Here is a 6350-nt window from a genome sequence, read left to right as displayed (position 1 = left end):
AATACCATATAATTCTATAGAGGATTTGATAAATATTAGTTAGTAAAAAGCAAATGTTTTCATAAAGGAAAAGATCCTTAAATCCCCTTATTTAACCTTTCCTGTTTCTGAGAAGACCAAATTGGTTCCAAATGGATCGTGTTCCTCTTTAGACTCTTTAAAATCTCTATTAATACGATTTCAGCTTTCAGAAATAGCTGTTTCTTTCATTTTCTGATAGATTTCCAAACAACTTTCTCTGTCTGAATAACTCATGCAATAAATAGCATGAATTTCTATAAGTGCAAACTCCCATTTGATTGTTATAATTCTTCTCTGTAATTGCTGATTATCAAGAGACTGGATTCAGGCAACAGAAGAAAAATGCTTATGCAGAAAGGAATTTGTCTTTATTCTGCACATGAATGCTTTGATTTCTAGCAGTGATGCAGAAAACCATAGTGCTATCTTTAGTACATTTTAGGATATTTCCCAAATCTATTGCGGAGTGCGTATAAAAAATGACACCACAGAATAATTTCTATTACCAAAAAAAACCCCAAAATTCATCCAGGAGTAAATCTTACTAAAGATGCATATTTTCTAAAGGCTTAATATGAAATTATCTTTGTTCAGAAACACCAGTTTATTACAGAATTGTGAATTTGTCACAGTGGAAACATCACAGAAATAGATAACAGAAACTGAAGATATTTGAACAGCTCTGGCTCTATCTGGCACAATCTCTGTATCAATGAATTGAACATTTGTGTATCCATTGCTCTGTTCCGAGCTATCCTTGCTGACCACTTATTTCCCAAGAGCAAAACAGAGGTTATTTAAAAACAGAGATGTATTTTGTGAATTCTTGGAAATGTGCAAGCTCTTCACATTTTGGTTCATTATTGGTGTCCTACAGATGCCATGAGCTACTTAGGCCTTGCATTTCCTTGAGGGCAAAGAAGTTTTTAAGGCCAGAAGGACATCTGGGGTCTATTCTTAGCCACCATTAACTTGGTTAATGAATGGAATAAATAGCATGTGCAACATCATGGGAAAATCTGCCTGCAAGGAACAGGCTGTGCAGCTGACCATGCCTGCAGCTCCTTGGGGGTAAGGGTACTTCAGGAAACCCCGGTTTTTGGGATTATGAAATGTTTGGTGCCCAGCTGATAAAGCCAGGCAGTTGGCATGGTAAGAAATGGCAGGTGGCTGCTTGTCTTTCCGGTGGAATGTCTGAGATTTGCTCCCTTCATTTTTTCACGAAAGGGCTACTTGTCTTCTCCGTTCAGTCCCCCTGGTTGGTACACAGGGATGCTGATCTCCTCCACAGAGGTGCTGCAGGGGTTAGTTAGTGTTGGCAAAACATTTTGAAATGGATGATTGAGAAATGCTGACAGAGATGAAAGCTGAATCAGTACCTAGATTAAGAAATCTTCCTCTGTAGTCTTATCACTATGGGAAACTCCCTGTGTAGTCAAGGATGCTGCACAGGTCACTGGGCAGACAACTCCGCATTTCCTGGAGCCTTCTCCAGGGGACTAATTTATTCCAGTATTCCAGTTTAGTTTGTGTGATACAAGCCCCAGTATGTGCCACACAGAGAGAAAAGCCTGGCAGCAACCAGTGAACACTGGAAATACCGAATGAGTTGGGATCTTCTTCTTTCTCTGGAGCTCTTGTTCTGCTGCTTCCCAGTGAAGTTGTGCAGCTGCAGAACCTAGAGCATCCCAGGAGGAAGGAGGGGAAGTTGGAGCCTATTCCCACGGTTAGAGATGAGGAAGGAGGAGGTACCCTCGAGTGCCCACAAGACACGACCTACAAGAACTCTGTGGAAGGCGATGCAGGCAGCTCTCTGCTTTAGTAGGGTCTCTGGTGAGCTGTCAGCAGAAGTTTTCTGCTGGTGGGTCTCTTTGAGACACTGTCCTCCTGCCTTTCTCCTGCTTGTGGGCAAGCAGAGATCCCATAGAGAATAAATGGCTGCTCTCACACTTCTTTCAAGTACTGTGCACACTCCTGAGCTTGGTAGAGAGGCTGAAAGGGGGGGCAAAAGAGTGACCATGTAGTTCTCCATTTGTATTTTATTCACAGAATAAATCCCTGCATCAGCACCACAGCTCAATGAAAGATGCCAAAAGAAAAAGTACTGGAGACGGTATTCATCCTGTCTGATCCCAGCATGTCTCTGTTTCACAGTGGATCATCTCCCTTCCCAGCACCAGACCTTCGTGAAGGCCACACATGCTGCATGGGCACAGCAAATCCAGGGCCTCTCAACAGCAACACGGATCTCTCCCGAGGTCATAGGGCACAGGGAGGTGCTGGCCTGATGGGAAAAGGATTACCATGGCTTGGGGTGGAGCCATCCCAAAGCAGAGGAGCAGCTCTAGCAGAAGGTAAAGCAGGAGACCTCCCAGGAACATCAGCGAAGCTCTGGTACCCGAGTGCCGTGGCCCCATGGGGTATAACCACTGGCACTGCTGCTTGCCCCCTGCTCCTTCCAGCTGAAGCTTACTCGCAGGAAGGATCTTACCTCAAAGGGAAATTTTCCAGCTGGAAAAATGTCCCCGGTCACCTTTGCATGGCCAGAGCCAGCCACGAGATGGCAGCAGCCTTGTATTGCCTGGCTGGGATTTGTCTGTCCTACGCTTCCCACTCCGGCTCCCCCATGCCCCTTTCACCTTATAGATGAGGACTCCAGGTCTGATGAGCACCAAGAAACCCTCTTCCATCCTCGGGTTGAAGGAAAAGTGACTCCCAAGGAAGGCTCTGAAAGAAGACCTGTGAGCTCAGCTCCCAACTTTGCAAACCAGCTGATGGAGCAAAACCCGCTCAGGTCCTTGTCTCCTGATCCCCAGCCCCCAGGGTCTCCTGGGGATGTCTCACCCAAAGTGAATGTGCACAATTCTTTCAAGAGCTCAGATTTCAACCTAGTGGATCAAAATTGCTGAAGTTTCTGAAGGCCCGTATGGAAATTAAGTCCCTGTCATTCTTCCTTTCACTGCAGCTACTCAGGGGTGCTGTGTGATGATTTGGAAACAGAGCAGCAGGTGCTCAGTGATTTGTATTTCACACTTGTTCTTGCTGAGGATGCAGGCTCCTTCCTGCTGAAGAGAAAATGTTCCATGGTATTCAGGCTGGGGTCCTGGCCAGAGTTGGGACAGTTGCTTTTGCAATGCAGAGCTTTTTCTGGTGTGTGCTTAGACATCTGCACACAGCTAAGGTGTGTGCTTTGCTCTGGCTCCCAGCTAACATAGCCAAGGTCATGGAGAGTTGGTTGGTTTTGCTCCCTGACTTGTGGCTCAGGCAGTGTGGGACTGCTTAGTGGTGCTGTAGCAGAGCCTTGTGCAGATGCAGTGGAAGATGACAGAATCCCAGGATAACGCTATTGGAGAGGGACCTCTGGAGGTCTCTTGTCCAGCTTCCTGCTCAAAGCAGGGATAGCTTCCAAGTCCTATCAGGCTGCTCAAGGCCTTGCCCAGCTCTTTTGAAAATCGCTAAGGGTGGAGATTTTGTGAAGTCTCTGGACAATGGAGGGTGACCCTGGATTCAGTGGGGTGACACCCCTGGTTTACTCTGGTAAGGATATACATAAACAATATGGTTGCAATTTCAAGGCCAGTTCTGAATAACCACGTAGACCTGGTCCCCAGATGAAAACAGTAACTAGTTCCAGACTTCCCTCAGAGCTCAGTACTTTTGGGAACTGGAGATTGCATTTGGCCCATTGTGCAAAAGAGAGCCACAAAGCTGCAGCCAAGGAGACTTTCTTAAGCTGGACTATAAATCCACACTATTTGCAGGGACAAATGACCCAGGAACCTGAGACTGAAACTTCATGATTTTGCATTAAGCTCTTGAGGCACAGTTCCAGCCTTTTTCCTGGCTCTTGTTTTGTGGCAAAACTTCAGCTGCTGTCACTGCATGGGAACTGATCCAGCTGAAAAATACCCTGCCTGAGGAAAAGATCCTTTTTTATCATGATCACTGTGATGGCTTGAGGAAGAGGGACACACAGGCTGGGGAAAGATGGAATTGCCCCTTTCAGTGACAGCCTGTTCTTTGATCTTAGGAAGATAGTGAAACTGCAGCTGGTAAAAAGGGCTGATCCTGCAAGTCCTACACACAAATTTTCTTCAACAGGGGCTTATGGAGCAGAGCAAAAAGGATTAATAAACCAAAGTTATGGGTTGAGCTGCAAAAGGAAGCACATGCTTCACAGCTCCAAGCTCTTTCTGCTCATGTGGAATGGATTAAAGATAAAACCAACCCTGTTATGTGCTTTGCTCCTGAACTGTTTCAATCCTGTCTATCTTCTTCTCCAGAGAAGTTTGTACAGGAACTATTATCTGTAACTCAAAACTGTGGCTCATATTCCCAGGGTAGCTCATGGGATCCACTTCTCCTTGCCAGAGAACGAGGCATCACTGGGTACAAGCTGCAGTGGTTCAGTGGTTTAGTGCCAGCCTGGTTGTTTTCTTGCAGGATCTGTCTATTTGCATCTGTATTTTGAGTATAGGAATACTGGGGCACATAGAAACACGGTGACTCTGCTGATGCTGGGCAGTGGATCTCCTGTGGGACAAGCACCAAATCCACATTTGATGTCTGTTTGGCTGAAATCGTGGACAGCACAAACATACTCCTCACGCAACAACAGCTTTATTACTCAGAAATAGTTTGAAATTCCAGATCCTGTTCCTATTCATTTTGCCTGCACCGGTGCGAATGACCGCTGTTCTCCTCCCCACCGAGATGTCAGCAGATCCTGTAGCTTGTTTTCCACTGAAATGTCTCCTCTTGGGTAAATATTACATCTGGGGTTGCTTTGCCAGTGGCTTTCCTACCTGGAGTTTGTACAACAGGTCAATGCCCTGCCGGGAGATAAGAGGAATACTTGCTGCCACTGGTGTTTGCTGCTGTGAAATGCCACCCTGCTCTTCCCTCATCAATTGCTCCTCTGAAGTTTTTTGAATGTTGCTTAAGTCCTGGAGTTTTTTTTTTTTGCAAACTGAGGGAAATTTAAGACAAGATGTCGAATGTTTGGACAGAGCAGAAGGACTTGTTTATTGCAACAGCCACGACTTGTAAATTATTCATCTGTGTGTAATTGAAACGCTCAGATCCTCAAAGGTCATGTTACAAAGAGTGAGGTGAAGGATCAGTGAGCTTCCAGCAAAACAGGAAGGCTGGCAGGTCCTGGGGAAGCCTTCTCCACCCACCTGCATCTGTTCCGTGGCAGTGCCTTTTTGAAGATGAAAATTGAGTTTTCAATAACTGAAGCAATGTACAAACACGTGTCTGGGAAGGGGAGAGGCCATGTGTAAAGTACTTTCCTGGTAGTTTTTCCCCCAGTGGGAAACACAGGTTTGAAGCCTGTTGCAGTGAAACATCACGGTCTGAGGGCACAGCCCAAGTACCAGCACACACACAGTGGACTCTGGCCTCTGTGGAATGGAGAAGAACTTCCAAGGACCAAGAGGGACCAGAATAGCTGTGTAAGCAGAAAAGAATCCAGTGCAGTTCCACTCAGCAGTTCTGTCTCCAGACAACACTAGGCTTCAACTAATTAAAAAGAGCAGATGCTAGCTGGGACATTAATTGGAACAGCAATCAACTTTTCTGTCTGCTTAAATCTGTATTCTAGCCCTCATACTAGGTTTGGAGAGAAAGAGTTAACCCTTCAGGTAATTTATGTTTTTTTAGGCACAGCATGTCCTTAGAAGAGAGCATAATGAAAGTTCTATGAATAGTTTTGGATCCAGGTTTTTTTCAGTTGAAAACAATTCTCTGTCTAATAATGCAGAACCATCATCACAAACAGCACTCTCAACCCTTCCCTCTCACTGTGTTGTCAGTAAAGTGATCTTGCTCAGCTTTCAGAGGCCTTGTAGCAGTGCTGGGCACAGAGCCAGCTGCTCTTCTTCCCTTTATGTATTGTATTAGATGGACACCTCTTCGTTAACCTGGGCTCATTTGTTCCCCTCAGCCTGTATTCCTTCTCATTAGACTTGAGGTATGATCAAGAAAAAAAAGTGCAAAGAGCTCAGCTGACATCTGATACACTTATAAATAGCCTTTCTGCCCTGCTACAGTACTGTGGCCATCCCAATGGGAGCAAGCACTCTGTGTATCACAGTCTTCCTGGAACTGGGATGCTATCGAAGATTTTCCTCTAAAGCAGCCAAATTTGGACTCTGCTGGAAACTGGGTGCTTGAATGCAGGCACCACTGTTCTGTTCCAGATTGGCAGTTCCTTAGTCTTGTCCTAATCTCCAATTCTTAAGAGATCAGGCAAAGACATTGTTCAAACAATGAAGCTCTTCCACTGTTCCCTGCCCTCCATGCTCCCCATAACAGGCAGAGGCTCC

The sequence above is a fragment of the Chamaea fasciata genome, unplaced genomic scaffold (assembly GCF_029207755.1).
Source record: "Chamaea fasciata isolate MVZ Bird 193981 ecotype frontalis unplaced genomic scaffold, bChaFas1.0.hap1 SCAF_13, whole genome shotgun sequence".
NCBI lineage: Eukaryota > Metazoa > Chordata > Aves > Passeriformes > Sylviidae > Chamaea > Chamaea fasciata.
Note: the sequence above shows the minus strand (reverse complement) of the source record.